The sequence below is a fragment of the Moschus berezovskii genome, chromosome 16, assembly GCF_049115385.1.
Source record: "Moschus berezovskii isolate FMDL1 chromosome 16, NW_MosBer_1.0, whole genome shotgun sequence".
Lineage (NCBI taxonomy): Eukaryota > Metazoa > Chordata > Mammalia > Artiodactyla > Moschidae > Moschus > Moschus berezovskii.
Genome location: NC_142475.1, coordinates 6,616,117 through 6,632,427, shown reverse-complemented (window position 1 = coordinate 6,632,427; position 16,311 = coordinate 6,616,117). Strand labels below are relative to the sequence as shown.

The 16,311-nt window shown below is 35.9% G+C and overlaps 1 protein-coding gene across 1 annotated transcript in view; it reads right to left on the bottom strand.

The window, feature by feature from the left end:
• Positions 1-16,311, bottom strand: part of CNBD1 (cyclic nucleotide binding domain containing 1) — a 500,682-nt gene that overhangs the window by 122,252 nt on the left and 362,119 nt on the right. The gene's annotated exons all lie outside the window — the stretch shown is intronic.

Here is a 16,311-nt window from a genome sequence, read left to right as displayed (position 1 = left end):
GTAAGCAAAAATTGTTTCTCACGAGAGTATAACAATGCGTATTATGACAAATTTAAAAAGTAGGAAGGAGATGCTACATATATTTATCAGTCATTATTCCACTTCCATTCCTTTACGTTACAGAAGTTGGCTGTGTATATAGTGAGACATGAACATAATGGTTAGCAATAAAAATGGTTAGTTTGATAGATTCAAAATGTTTTGCCCCAGGTGATTTCTTGAAGAGAACAGAATTTCAGACTGCCTTTACCTAGTGTTGTTCTTCAGTTCAGTTCAGTCGCTCAGTCGTGTCCGACTCTCTGTGACCCCATGAATCACAGCACGCCAGGCCTCCCTGTCCATCACCAACTCCCGGAGTTCACTCAAACTCACCTCCATTGAGTTGGTGATGCCATCCAGCCATCTCATTCTCTGTCGTCACCGTCTCCTCCCACCCCCAATCCTTCCCAGCATCAGAGTCTTTTCCAGTGAGTCAACTCGTCACATGAGGTGGCCAAAGTATTGCAGTTTCAGCTTTAGCATCAGTCCTTCCAATGAACACCCAGGATTGATCTCCTTTAGAATGGACTAGTTGGATCTCCTTGCAGTCTTAATATAATGCTAATGTCTGTCTCATTAACAGTATATCAGATTTAAACTGGCTTCTATTTTAACTGGAATATGAATTGAAAATATTGTAGCCTGCCAGAATTCTTGGTGGTTGACTGGATGCCATGATATATATATATATTATATATAATATATATTATATTATATTATATATATAATGTTATATATTATATAATTTATATATTTTATATATTTTTATATTTTATATTTATATATATTATATATATTATGTTATATATTATATAATTATATTATTATAATATAATTTTTAATTTATATTAAATATATATTAAATAAATAAAATATATTTTATTATAAATATATATTTATAATATATATAATATATAGTATATATTAATTTTATACTATATATTATATATATTATATATATATAATAAACTTTTGTTTTATTATCACTGGGTAAGAATGTAATATATATATATAATTATATATATTACATATTATATATATATAATTATATATATTACATATATATACATATACACATATATATTACACATATATATTACATATATATATAATTATATATATATATTACATTCTTATCCAGTGATACTAAAACAAAAGTTTGTTTCAATCAAAATTTGACAACAAGATATGTATAAGCATGTTGTTGTTGATCAGTCACCAGTCTTGACCGACTCTCCAAGACCCCATGGACTGCAGCACGCCAGGTTTCCCTGTCCTATCATCTCCCAGAATTTGCCCAACTTCATGTCCATTGAATCGGTGATGCCATCCAACAGTCTCATCTTCTGTCACCCTCTTCTCCTGCCTTCAGTCTTTCCCAGCATCAGGGTCTTTTCCAATGAGTCAGCTGTTCACATCAAGTGGCCAGAGTATTGGAGCGTCAACTTCAGCATCAGTCCTTCCAGTGAATATTCAGGACTGAATTCCTTTAAGATTGACTGGTTTGATCTCTTTGCTGTCCAAGGGACTCTCAAGAGTCTTTTCTAGCACCACAGTTCGAAAGCATCAATTCTTCGGCACTCTGCCTTCTTTATGGTCCATACCATGTATAAGTATACTAAAATTAAATCAGCAAATAGCATTTTTCTCAAAGAATATTTATGCTTAGTGTTAAAGCAACACATCTATCCCAGGAGAAGAAAATGAAGGACACTTAGATATTCTTGCCTGGGAAATCCCATGGACAGAGGAGTCTGGTGGGCTACAGTCTAAGGGTTCAGAAAAAGTTGGACACAACTTAGCAACTAAACTACCACCACCAACAACCCATCCATACTGATCAATAAAGAGTTAAATTAGTTACTTCTGGAAGAAATATGTGTTAACTAGAGCCTAAAGGCACACACCACCATCAAAACATTTGTGCATTTTTTTCATTCAACATATATTTCAAGGACCTACAAACTCTAAGCACTTTTTTGGATACTGGAAAATAAGATGGACACATTCCAGAGTCTATTAAGAAAACTGATTCTTAAGCCATTAGTTGTGACATAGCATGATTAGTGTTAAGACAGAGGTTATCAAACAGCAAACACTATAAACATACTTTCCATCTCTTTTTCTCAGTTTCTTTAAAGAACATGACTACATAAAATATAATGATAATTTTAGTTCAGTTTGTAACATATTCTAATGAAATATGTACAGCAAGAACAGTGCATAACAGGGAAAGAGGAAAAGAGCTGTACATTGTAGCATTTTTGTATCGAACTGGAAATAAGTTGGTAAATGTTCTGATAAATTGAAATGCATATGGTTGCCCTAGGACAAATATTAAAGAAGTAACAAGTATAGTAAAAGAGAAAAAAAAAGAAGGATTTTTTCCAGTCCAGCATGTAAGGAGCTTGGGACATACTACTGCATCCTATCAAGTAGAAAACTGAAAAAAATTCAAGAATTCTTAAATCATAGGAGAAATGAAATGATAGGTCAAAATGCCACGCACAGAATTGAAGATATTAACAAGTAAATGCAGAGAGTCACAGCTTACCAGAGTAGAAACCTCAATAAAAACCAGAAGTGAAGTAGAAAGAACAGCACTGTAATGAGTGAATTGCAGAAGGCTTGCTGTAGATAAATCTGAGATCTTAAAAACCCAAGGGCATCCAAACAGCAGAGAATCCACATACATTTATGAATTTTACCTCCTGGATCTCTGCCAGGTACTCTTATATTCTGACACGAAATAGGACAGCATACTCTGCTCTGATCAAGGCCTGCGTGGGTAAAGTCTAACCTAACAGGGTTTTTATCAGACGTTAACTAAATTGAAGGAAAATACCTAATTCCAGTCAACTCTGACCCACTTTTCCTATCTAATAGGAATGGGAGAAGACTGAATTATGTGTAAAGTTCACCTTTGAGCGGCATAGGCTCATGATAAGGTGGAGACCTCCTCGGTCTATACCTTACAACCTTATTACTAAAACATAGTATAGCAAATTGATACCAAATATCAAGAAAAAAATTTAAATACTACAAAACAAAAATCACAGATAGAAAAGACAGAGTAAGCAAGACATGTCAGAGATGCTGGAATTATCAAACCAGGAATTTTTATGCTAAGGGTTCTAATGAGTAAAGCAGACAACAGGCAAGAACAAATGGACAAAGGAAGCAGAGAGATGGGAGTTCTATGAAAGATCAAAAATAAACACTGGAAATACAAAGCAACATAACAGAAAAAAACAAGGTCTATGAGAGGGTTATCAGCAGACTGCACACAGCTGAGGAATACTCTCTGAACTTGAGGATGTCTAATTAGAAACATCAAAAAGTGAGAGGCAAAGAAAAGATAAAAAGAAAGCATAGTCAAGAACGGTGGGACAACTACCAAAGTTATAACGTACCTCATGGGACCGTTAGAAGAAGAAGAAAGAGAGAAAGGAAGGGAGACATATCTGAACTAATAATAACGGAGAATGTCTCAAAAGTAGTAACAGACACCAAACCATATGCTCATTCCGTAGCTCCGAGAATATCAAGCAGGGTATATACAGCATAAGTGTCCTCCCCTATTCAAAAATATATATATGAACAGAAACCCAAACAACTACATCTCAGCATTTTACTTCCAATATATAGAAAATCAGAGATAAGAAAAATCCTGAAAGAAGCCAGGGGAGGGGGGAATATCTTACATATGGAAGATCAAAAATAAAAATTACAACCATCTCCTTCTCAGAAACCAAGGAAACAAGAAAAGAGAGGAGTAAAATATTGACAATATTAAGAGAAAAAAAAATTTACCAGCAGAAAATTCTGGACTCTGCAAAATTATCCTTCAAATGTAGTTGGAGAAATAAAAACTTTCTCAGACAAATAAATGGCAACCCACTCCAGTGTTCTTGCCTGGAGAATCCCAGGGACGGGGGAGCCTGGTGGGCTTCCATCTATGGGGTCACACAGGGTCGGACACGACTGAAGTGACTTAGCAGCAGCAGCAGCAGCAGCAGACAAATAAAAATTGAAGACCTAGAAATGCCTTGTAACAAATGTTAAATTCTTTAGAGGGAAAGATAATGATATAGGCCAGAAACTCTGCTCTATATAAAGAAAGGGGAATTATCAGGAAAGGATGAAAATTAAAGTAAAATATAAACTTTTTCTTCTTAGTTTATCTAACAGATAGCACTTTGTTCAAAACAATAATAGAACTACTATATTTGAGTATGCATGCTTATAAATATGTATCTGCTTAACTATGTTGTATATGAGTAAAATTAATGACGGCAATGATAGAAGAGGTGAGAGGAAGGATTATTTTGTTATTATTGGATTGGCCAAAGAGTTCCTTTTGTTTTTAAATAAAGATATATATTTTTCATTCTCACCAAGAACATTAATAAGCAATGTATTCACCATTCTGTTCCACTATCTTCTGTCATTTTTCAGGAAACTTCATAATTTCATCTTCCCCAAACTTTTTATCTTTTGGAGAAAAGAAATGACCCAGGTGCCTTTAACAGTCTTCCAGAAAATTCAAAATTTTTCCATTAAGAGAATTTTATAAAGACTGAAATATACATAAATCTGAAGATGCAATTTCCGGTGAATCCAGAGAACAAGTCAGAACTTCCCAGTCAAATTGTAACAGTGTTGCCTGGTCATCACAAAACGCGCAGTCTTGCGTTCTCCTATTGAAAGATTATGCATTTCTGTTGACTAATTCTGGACACTTTTCATCAAGTGTTGCTTTCAGTTGTTCTAATAAGGAACACTACTTGTTGGAACTAATTGGTTTTCCAGAAGGAGCTCATAATAGAGAAAGTGAAAGTGAAGGTCACTCAGTCATGTCTGACCCTTTGCGACCCCAAGGACTATACAGACCATAGAATTATCCAGGCCAGAACACTGGAGTGAGTAGCCTTTCCCTTCTCCAGGGGATCTTCTCAAGACCAGGGATTGAACCCAGGTCTCCCACGTTGCAGGCGAATTCTTTACCAGCTGAGCCACGAGGGAAGCCCAAGAATACTGTGGTGAGTAGCCTATCCATTCTCCAGGGGATCTTCCAGACCCAGGAAGCAAAACAGGGTCTCCTGCATTGCGGGTAGATTCTTTACCAACTGAGCTACCAGGGAAACTTTGTAGATCTCATAATAGAGAAATCCCTTCCAATCCTGCTGTATACACCACATCACCCTCTTTGGATGAAGACTGGCCTTTGGTACGGTTGGTGCTGGTTCATTTCCCTTGCTCCATGATCTCTTCCATTTCACATGATTGTACTGTATCCATTGTCATCACCTGTCACGATTTATTTTAAAAATCAAACATTTTCATTATGCTTAGGTAGAGAAGTGCATGCAGAAATATGGTCATGAAGGTTTTTATTTATTTATTTGCTTAACTTATATGGAACCCAAACATCAAGGCAATGAATATAACCAAGCTGGTGCAAATGAATTTCAATGCTTGATTTCGATATTTTGAGTATGTCAGCTACCTCCTGCATAGGGTAATGGGATAATGTTGATTGTTCTCAATTAATGTCTCAGTTTGATTTCTGTCAGCTTCAACTGGCCTGCCTAATCACGGAACATCATTCAGTTAGAAATCTCCAGCACATAGCTTTGCAAAACCCTTTTGACATGTTTGATCAGTCACAGCACCTTCTCAATACACTGCGTAAATCTTTTATTTTTCTTTTTGCATTTCAGCTTAATTTTTATATTTATTGAGGTCAATTCAGTTCAGTTCAGTTCAGTCGCTCAGTCGTGTCCGACTCTCCGCGACCCCATGAATTACAGCACGCCAGGCCTCCCTGTCCATCACCAACTCCCGGAGTACACTCAAACTCATGTCCACAGAGTCGGTGATGCCATCCAACCATCTCATTCTCCGTCGTCCCCTTCTCCTCCTGCCCCCAACCTTTCCCAGCATCAGAGTCTTTTCCAGTGAGTCAACTCATCGCATGAGGTGGCCAAAGTATTGCAGTTTCAGCTTTAGCATAAGTCCCTCCAATGATAATAAGGAATAAATGCTGAAAGATGTTGCTTTTTCCCTTACATCTTCGATATTAAAGTGGCTACACAAAAATTCACCAATTTTGGTAATTAAAAAAAAATGATGCTGATGTGACAGCTGTCACAATACAATCTAACAAAACTGTTTCAAATGAAGTTAAAGACAACTGAACACTACTCAGATTCATCTTAAGGAAAAAAAACAAACCTTTTAGCCAACCCGATACCAGGTATTCATACTACTGTGAATCGATGCGTTATTTGAAAGTGGGCTTGAATTAATTATAAGTGTATATTGTAAACTACAGGAAAACCATAAGAAACAGTAAAAATGATTATACTGAAAACCGTAAAACTAACATGTTAAGAAAGGAGAGAAAATGAAATCATATGAAATAATTAAAATCACAAAAGGTAGAAAATGAGCAGAAGCCAAAACAGCAACAAAGAACAATGGCAGCAAATAGACAACAGGAACAAATATGGCAATATGACAAAATTATATCCATAATAACTCTGTATACCAATGGTTTAAAAGACAAAGATTATCAGAGTGGACAAAAAGAAAAAAAAAAAGACCCAATGATACGCTGCCTACAAGAAACTCACTTTAAATATAAAGACACATATAAATTAGAAATAACTTTATGGAGATAAATATACTAGCGCTCACCAAGTGAAAGTGCAAATAGCTATGTTAATTTCAGACAGAACAAACTTCAAAGTAAGGAATTTTATGAGATGAACAGGGGCATTACATGATGAAAAAGAAGACAATTGTGCAAGAAAACATAATGATGCTTAGCATGCATGTGCTAAAAACAGCATCAAAATATGTAAAGCAAAAGTGATGGAACCTCAAGCATACGTAGATCAATCCACTATCAAATTTAGAGAATTCAACTCCTCTCTCTCAGAAAGAGAAAGATCCAGCAGAACTTAGTTGAATTCAGTATCACCACTAGTCAACTGCACAACAACACCAGAATAGTCATCACTCAAGGTCACGTGGAACATTCACCAATAGGCAATACATTTTGGACCATAAAACATGACTTGAATTTAGAAGGATAAAAATCATATAGTGTGTGCTCTTAGACCACAATGGAATTAAGTAGAAATCAATAGCAGAAAGAAAACTTTAGAATTTCAAAATATGTGGAAACTGAACAACACATGTCCAAATAATATACATGGGTCAAGGAAAAAAATCTCAAGAGAGATCTAATAATGTTTTGACTTAAAAAGAATGAAAACAAAATTTATTAAAAATTCATCAAAATTATCAGATGCAGTGAGAGCAGTGTTTTGAGGGAAATTTATAGCGTGAATTCATTTATTAGAAAAGGAGTAGCTTACCAAAAAATCTAAGCATGAACTTAGAAAATTAGAAAAGGAAAAGCAAATTAAATCCAAGTGAAGAAAAAGGAATAAAGTAATAAAAACTGGAGCAGAAATCAAGGAAATTGAAAACAGAAAAATTAATATAAAAAATTCATGAAACCAAAACTACTTGTCTTAACTAACAACAAACATGTGGAATTTGAAACTTAAAATGAAATACTATTTACCTTCAGTTCACAGTTCAGCTCAGTTCAGTCGCTCAGTCGTGTCCGACTCTCTGTGACCCCATGAATCACAGCACGCCAGGCCTCCCTGTCCATCACCAACTCCCGGAGTTCACTCAAACTCATGTCCACAGAGTCGGTGATGCCATCCAGCCATCTCATTCTCTGTCGTCCCCTTCTCCTCCTGCCCCCAACCTTTCCTAGCATCAGAGTCTTTTCCAGTGAGTCAACTCGTCACATGAGGTGGCCAATTTACCTTAGGATTCCCCAAAACGAAATACTTAGGTATAAATCTAATAAATATGTGCAAGATCTAATACAAGGAAAACTATAAAACTCTGATGAAAGAAATTAAAAATCCCAATTAAAGGAGAGATAATTCATGCTTAGGATAGGAAGATATTATCATCAAAATGTCATTTCTTCTCAACTTGATCTGTAGATATGATGCAATCCAAATTAAATTCCTTTGTGTGTGTGTGTGTGCGTGTACATTGACTAACTGATTCTGAAGTTTATGTGGAGAGGCAAAAGATTCAAAGGAGTCCCCACAATATTGAAGGTGAAGAACAAAATGAAGGATGGCCACTATTTAAGTTCAAAACACTATAAAGCAACAGTAAACAAGACAAGTGTGATACTGACTTAAGGACAGACAAATACATCAATGAAACAGGATAGAGCACCCAGAAATGTACTCCAAAAACACAGTCAACAGATCTGTAACAAAGGAGTCAAAGTGATATAATGACGCAAAAGCAGTCTCTTCAACAAATGCTGCTGGAACAACTAGACTTGCTCTCTTGGGTATGTGCTCAGTCTTGTCTGACTCTTTGTAACCCCATGAACTGTATAGCCCTCCAAGCTTCTGTGCCCATGGAATTTCCCAGGCAAGAATACTGAAGTGGGTTGCCATTTCCTACTGCAGGATCTTCCCGATCCATGGATCAAACCTATGTCTCTTGGGTCTAGTGATGTCTTCGTTAAAATTAAAGACTTCTGTTCTTCAAAGATACATTGTATTATGAATATCAGAAGACAAGGAACACTTTGGGAGGAAATATTTGCAAGGGACATATCTGAAAAACACTGTTATCCAAAATATATAAAGAATTCTTTTTTTTTTGGTAATTAATTTATTTTTTATTGGAGGCAAATTATTTTACAATATTATATTGGTTGGTTTTGCCATACATTGATATGAATTCGCCCCGGGTTTACATAAGTTCCCCCTCCTGAACCCCCCTCCCACCTCCCTCCTCCCTTAAACCTCAACAATATGAAAACAAAAAAAATCTATTTAAAAAAAAATGGGACAAAGAATTTGACTCTTCACCAAAGAAGATATATCAATCAAAAAACACATGGCTAACAAACACATGAAAAAATGCTCAACATCCCTCATAATCAGAGAGATGCAAATCAAAATCACAATGAGATACCATTTCACACCAGTCAGAATGGCTGCTATCCAAAAGTCTACATGCAATAAATGCTGGAGAGGATGTGGAGAGAAAGGAACCCTCTTACACTGTTGGTGGGAATGCAAACTAGTACAGCCACTATGGAGAACAGTGTGGAGATTCCTCAAAAAACTGGAAATAGAACTGCCATATGATCCAGCAATCACACTCCTGGGCATACACACCGAGGAAACCAGAATTGAAAGAGACACATGTACTCCAATGTTCATCGCAGCACTGTTTATAATAGCCAGGACATGGAAGCAACCTAGATGTCCATCTGCAGATGAATGGATAAGAAAGCTTTGGTACATATACACAATGGAGTATTATTCAACCATTAAAAAGAATACATTTGAATCAGTTCTAGTGAGGTGGATGAAACTGGAGCCTATTATACAGGGTGAAGTAAGCCAGAAAGAAAAACACCAATACAGTATACTAATACATATATATGGAATTTAGAAAGATGCAAATGATAACCCTGTATACGAGACAGCAAAAGAGACACAGATGTACAGAACAGTCTTTGGGACTCTGTGGGAGAGGGTGAGGGTGGGATGATTTGGGAGAATGGCATTGAAACACGTATGTTGTCATATGTGAAATGAATCACTAGTTCAGGGTCGATGCATGTTATAGGATGCTCGGGGCTGACGTGCGGGGATGACCCAGAGGGAGGATAAAGGGAGGAGGGAGGTGGGCGGGGGGTTTAGGAGGGGGAACTTTTGTAAACCTGGGGCGAATTCATGTCAATGTATGGCAAAACCAACCAATATAATATTGTAAAATAATTTACCTGCAATAAAAAATAAATTAATTACCAAAAAAAAAAAAAACACATGAAAAGGTACTCCACTCATATATCATCAGGGAAATTAAAATTAAAACAAAAAAAAATTACCACTACAAATCTATTTGGCTAAAATCTAGAACACTGACAGCAGCAAATGCCAGCAAGGAGCAACAGGAACTCGCATTGCTGGTGGAAATACAAAATAGTACAGCCACATTGGAAGTCAGTTTTTTACTTTCTCACAAAAGAAAACATACTTTTATCATATTATCCAGTGATTTCATTCCTTAATGTTTACCCAAGGAGTTGAAAACTTATGTTCACAGAAAACCATGCATGCAAATGTGTTTAGCAGCTTTATTCAGAATGCCAAAACCTGAAAGCAACTAAAATGTCTTTCAGTTCAATTCAGTTCAGTTCAGTTCAGTCGCTCAGTCGTGTCTGACTCTCCGCAAGCCATGAATCACAGCACACCAGGCCTCCCTGTCCATCACCAACTCCCGGAGTTCACTCAAACTCATGTCCACAGAGTCGGTGATGCCATCCAGCCATCTCATTCTCTGCCGTCCCCTTCTCCTCCCACCCCCAACCTTTCCCAGCATCAGAGTTTTTTCCAGTGAGTCAACTCGTCGATGAACAGTTAAACACACTGGGTTACATCCAGACAATGGAATATATCCAGTATTAAGAAGAAATTAACTAACAAACCACGAAAAGATATGGAAGAAATTTAAATGCTAAAGGGAAAGAAACCAGTCTGAAAAGCTACATACATATTGTATGATTTCAATTCAGTGACTATATGGAAGTGGCAAAATCAAAAGAAATCAGTAAAAGGATCACTGATTGCCAGAGGGTTAGGGAGGATGAAGAGATGAATGTGTACAGCACAGAGAATTTTTAAGGCATTAAGTACTCTGCACAATACCAAAATGGTGGACAAATCTCTATTTGTCCAAGCTACAGAATGTCTAATACTAAAAATGAGCGCTAACATAAACTATGGGCTTTGTTGATGATGTTTCAATATAGACTCATTTACTATAAGAAAGGAACCACTCAGGTGGAATATTCTAGTAATCAGGGATAGCGTTCAAGATCAGGGGCAGGTGGTATGTGGTAATTCTCTGTACCCTTTGTTCAGTTTTTGCTGTGAATTTAAAATTTCTTTAAGCAGTAAAGTCTATTAAAATTAAATGAATTAATACTCTATATTATAAAATATTCACTTAATGCAAAAAAAAAAAAAAAGAGGAAGAAAAACATCACAATCACTGGCACTCCAAAACATAAACTGATTCTGGGATGCTCAAGAGTGTCCTTGGGGCTAAGAGTTTTGATACCCTCCAGAGTTAATTCATCTGCAAAGACAGATGTCAAACAATAGGGGTTTAGAAACATTAGGTAGAAATTCTGTGGCTGAAACGCTCCATTTTTGGTTTGTGAAGTCTAGAATTTTTTTTTCACAATTGCTATATTTGCATATTTTATCTTTTAAAACTAAATTGAATAATACATTTTTTGTATCTCTATTATGCTTGCTATATCATACCCAACATGGAAAAGATGGAGCATATTGACATAAGCAGGATAACAATAAAATTTACACAAATAGTTCATTGATGTCTAATGAATTTACCATTTTGTTCTTGTAAACATGACACATATAGACATAGGCTGATTAGTGAGACCAGCTGGTTGCCATTTTCTAGTCAATCACACCTCAAAAACATCACCAGGGAAGAATTTGTACACATACATTATACTCCGTCTCCCTTTGCAAATGAAGCAGAAGGAAAAAAAAAGACTTAACAGAGAAATGGAGCCAGAAATAAGCTTTACTTATATCAGAGATTTCCAGGGATTAATGTTAAATTCTATCAAGATTTTCAATAACAAAATCTCTCTGAAACTTCACCAATATATTTTCCTAAAATAAGATCAAAACACACATAATTATGCTTTGGAATTCATACAACTGTTAATTTTGAACCTAAATAATGAAAGTATAATTTGAGCTACACTCTACATTTTCTGATAAAAGTTCAAAATAAATCTTGAGTAAAGTTGAGAAGGATTATATCTAATGCTTTCTCTTTGATATATCATGTTTGCCACCACCATAAAAGAAAATTAGATTGAAAGAACTTATTCTTCACTTTAGTATGTTTATTTATGAGAACTATAGTATTTCAGAGCTGAAAGAAGTTTTGAGAATCATCTGGTGAAACTGCCATTCTTCCCTAAGGAGGAAAAATGGTTTTTTAAACTGTAAAAGAATAATGATGAAATATTTAAACAATTGGGAACAGTAGAAGAATAATGTAACTTTTGACATGCAAAATACAATCATGGATTTTTCAATATAATAGCTTCCATCATTAGCGCAAAACACATTCACCAAAAACAAACTTGAACCCAGCGTGTCTAAGAAACTGTGTGTCAAGTCAGGATCTTCTTAACTTTTTGATGCTAGATATTTTAGGTTGAAAAACAAATTATTCATCATTAGTAATCAAATAAATTAAAAAGACATGATTGTTCCCCTTTTTCCAAACCCCTTATCCTTTTGGTTCATGTTGTTGAAAAACTCTTTGATTATGGTTTCTTCCTTCCTTTAAAATCATCTCGGAACTATTAACATCCTGATCAATTGACAAGGCTATGATATTCTTATATAAAATAGCCTTGGAACTGAAGTATGGGTCAAGAGTTGATATTTCTAATACAAAAGGAAGACCCTAAGGTAAATCCAAACTCTCAATTTAAAAATAATTCTATGCAATACAGGTACTGACTTTACAATGCTAAATTCCAGTTTTTTACAAATCAGTTTACTACTTGTCTTCTAAATATACTTTTGGCTAAAAAATGAATACATCATTAGGAAAAAATGTTTCATGAAATGTTGCATGAAAATGTAACATATCATATTCAATCTTTTTTTAAAATTTATTTTATTGGAGGCAAATCACCTTACATTAATATATTGGTTGGTTTTGCCATACATTGACATGAATCCGCCCTGGGTGTACATGTGCTCTCCCTCCCGAACCCCCCTCCCACCTCCCTCCTCCCCATATCCTCCCTCCATGTCATTCCCGTGCACCAGCCCCAGGCATCCTGTATCATGCGTCGAACCTGGACAGGTCACTTATGATAATATACATGCTACAATGCCGTTCTCCCCAATCATCCCACCTTCACCCTCTCCCACAGAGTCCCAAAGACTGTTCTATATGCCTATGTCTCTTTTGCAGTCTCGTATACAGGGTTAAGGTTACCATCTTTCTAAATTCCATATATATGCGTTAGTATACTGTATTGATGTTTTTCTTTCTGGCTTACTTCACTCTCTATAATTGGCTCCAATTTCATCCACCTCATTAAAACTGATTCAAATGCATTCTTCTTGATGGCTGAAAAATTCTCCATTGTGTATATGTACCAAAGCTTTCTTATCCATTCATCTGCAGATGGACATCTAGGTTGCTTCCATGTCCTGGCTATTATAAACAGTGCTCCAATGAACACTGGAGTACATGTGTCTCTTTCAATTCTGGTTTCCTCGGTGTGTATGCCCAGGAGTGCAATTGCTGGATCATATGGCAGTTCTATTTCCAGTTTTTTGAGGAATCTCCACACTGTTCTCCATAGTGGCTGTACTAGTTTGCATTCCCACCAACAGTGTAAAAGGGTTCCCTTCTCTCCACACCCTCTCCAGCATTTATTACATGTAGACTTTTGGATAGCAGCCATTCTGACTGGTGTGAAATGGTATCTCATTGTGGTTTTGATGCATCTCTCTGATTATGAGGGATGTTGAGCATTTTTTCATGTGTTTGTTAGCCATCTTTATGTCTGCTTTGGAGAAATGTCTGTTTAGTTCTTTGGCCCATTTTTTGATTGGGTCACTTAGTTTATTGGAATTGAGCTGCAGGAGCTGCTTGTATATTTTGGAGATTAATCCTTTATCAGTTGCTTCATTTGCTATTATTTTCTCCCATTCTGAAGGCTGTCTTTTCACCTTGCTTAGAGTTTCTTTTGCTGTGCAGAAGCTTTTGATTTTAATTAGGTCCCATTTGTTTATTTTTGCTTTTATTTCCAATATTCTGGGAGGTGGGTCTTGGAGGATCCTGCTGTGATTTATGTCAGAGAGTGTTTTGCCTACGTTCTCCTCTAGGAGTTTTATAGTATCTGGTCTTACATTTAGCTCTCTAATCCATTTTGAGTTTATTTTGGTGTATGGTGTTAGGAAGTGTTCTAATTTCATTCTTTTACAAGTGGCTGACCAGTTTTCCCAGCACCACTTGTTAAACAGACTGTCTTTTCTCCATTTTATATTCTTGCCTCCTTTGTCAAAGATAAGGTGTCCATAGGTGCGTGGATTTATCTCTGGGCTTTCTATTTTGTTCCATTGATCTATATTTCTGTCTTTATGCCAGTACCATACTGTCTTGATGACTGTGGCTTTGTAGTAGAGCCTGAAGTCTGGCAGGTTAATTCCTCCAGTTCCATTTTTCTTCTTCAAGATTGCTTTGGCTATTCGAGGTTTTTTGTATTTCCATACAAATTGTGAGATTATTTGTTCTAGTTCTGTGAAAAATATCATTGGTAGCTTGATAGGGATTGCATTGAATGTATAAATTACTTTGGGTAGTATACTCATTTTCACAATATTTAATCTTCCAATCCACGAACACGGTATATTTCTCCATCTCTTAGTGTCCTCTTTGATTACTTTCACTAGTGTTTTATAGTTTTCTATGTACAAGTCTTTTGTTTCCTTAGGTACATATATTCCTAAGTATTTAATTCTTTTCGTTGCAACAGTGAATGGAATAGTTTCCTTAATTTCTCTATTTTCTCATTATTAGTGTATAGGAATGCAAGGGATTTCTGTGTGTTGATTTTATATCCTGCAACTTTACTGTATTCATTGATTAGCTCTAGTAGTTTTCTGGTAGAGTCTTTAGGGTTTTCTGTGTAGAGGATCATGTCATCAGCGAACAGTGAAAGTTTTACTTCTTCTTTTCCAATTTGTATTCCTTTTATGTCTTTTTCTGCTCTGATTGCTGTAGCCAAAACTTCCAGAACTATGTTGAATAGTAGTGGTGAGAGTGGGCACCCTTGTCTTGTTCCTGACTTTAGGGGAAATGCTTTCAGTTTTTCACCATTGAGGATAATGTTTGCTGTGGGTTTGTCGTATATAGCTTTTATTATGTTGAGGTATGTCCCTTCTATTCCCACTTTCTGGAGGGTTTTTATCATAAATGGATGTTGAATTTTGTCGAAGGCTTTCTCTGCATCTATTGAGATAATCATATGATTTTTATTTTTCAGTCTGTTAATGTGGTGTATTACGTTGATTGATTTGCGGATATTGAAGAATCCTTGCATTCCTGGGATAAAGCCCACTTGGTCATGATGTATGATCTTCTTAATGTGTTGTTGGATTCTGATTGCTAGAATTTTGTTAAGGATTTTTGCATCTATGTTCATCAGTGATATTGGCCTGTAGTTTTCTTTTTTTGTGGGGTCTTTACCAGGTTTTGGGATTAGGGTGATAGTGGCCTCATAGAATGAGTTTGGAAGTTTTCCTTCCTCAGCAATTTTCTGAAAGAGTTTGAGTAGAATAGGTGTTAGCTCTTCACTAAATTTTTGGTAGAATTCAGCTGTGAAGCCGTCTGGACCTGGGCTTTTGTTTGCTGGAAACTTTCCGATTACTTCCTCTATTTCCGTGCTTGTGATGGGTCTGTTCAGATTTTCTATTTCTTCCTGGTTCAGTTTTGGCAAGGTGTACTTTTCTAGGAATTTGTCCATTTCTTCCAGGTTATTCATTTTATTGCCATATAATTGCTGATAGTATTCTCTAATAATCCTTTGTATTTCTGTGTTGTCAGTTGTGATCTCTCCATTTTCATTTCTAATTTTATTGATTTGGTTCTTCTCCCTTTGTTTCTTGATAAGTCTGGCTAGTGGTTTGTCAATTTTATTTACCTTCTCAAAGAACCAGCTTTTGGCTTTGTTGATTTTTGCTATGGTCTCTTTTGTTTCTTTTGCATTTATCTCTGCCCTAATTTTTACAATTTCTTTCCTTCTGCTAATCCTGGGGTTCTCCATTTCTTCCTTTTCTAGTTGTTTTAGATGTAGAGTTAGGTTATTTATTTGACTTTTTTTCTTGTTTCTTGAGGTGTGCCTGTATTGCTATGAACTTCCCCCTTAGCACTGCTTTTACAGTGTCCCAGAGGTTTTGGGTTGTTTGTTTTCATTTTCATTCATTTCTATGCATATTTTAATTTCTCTTTTGATTTCTTCTATGATTTGTTCATTATTCAGCAATGTGTTGTTCAGCCTCCATATGTTGGCATTTTTAATAGTTTTTCTCCCGTAATTGAGATCTAATCTTACTGCAT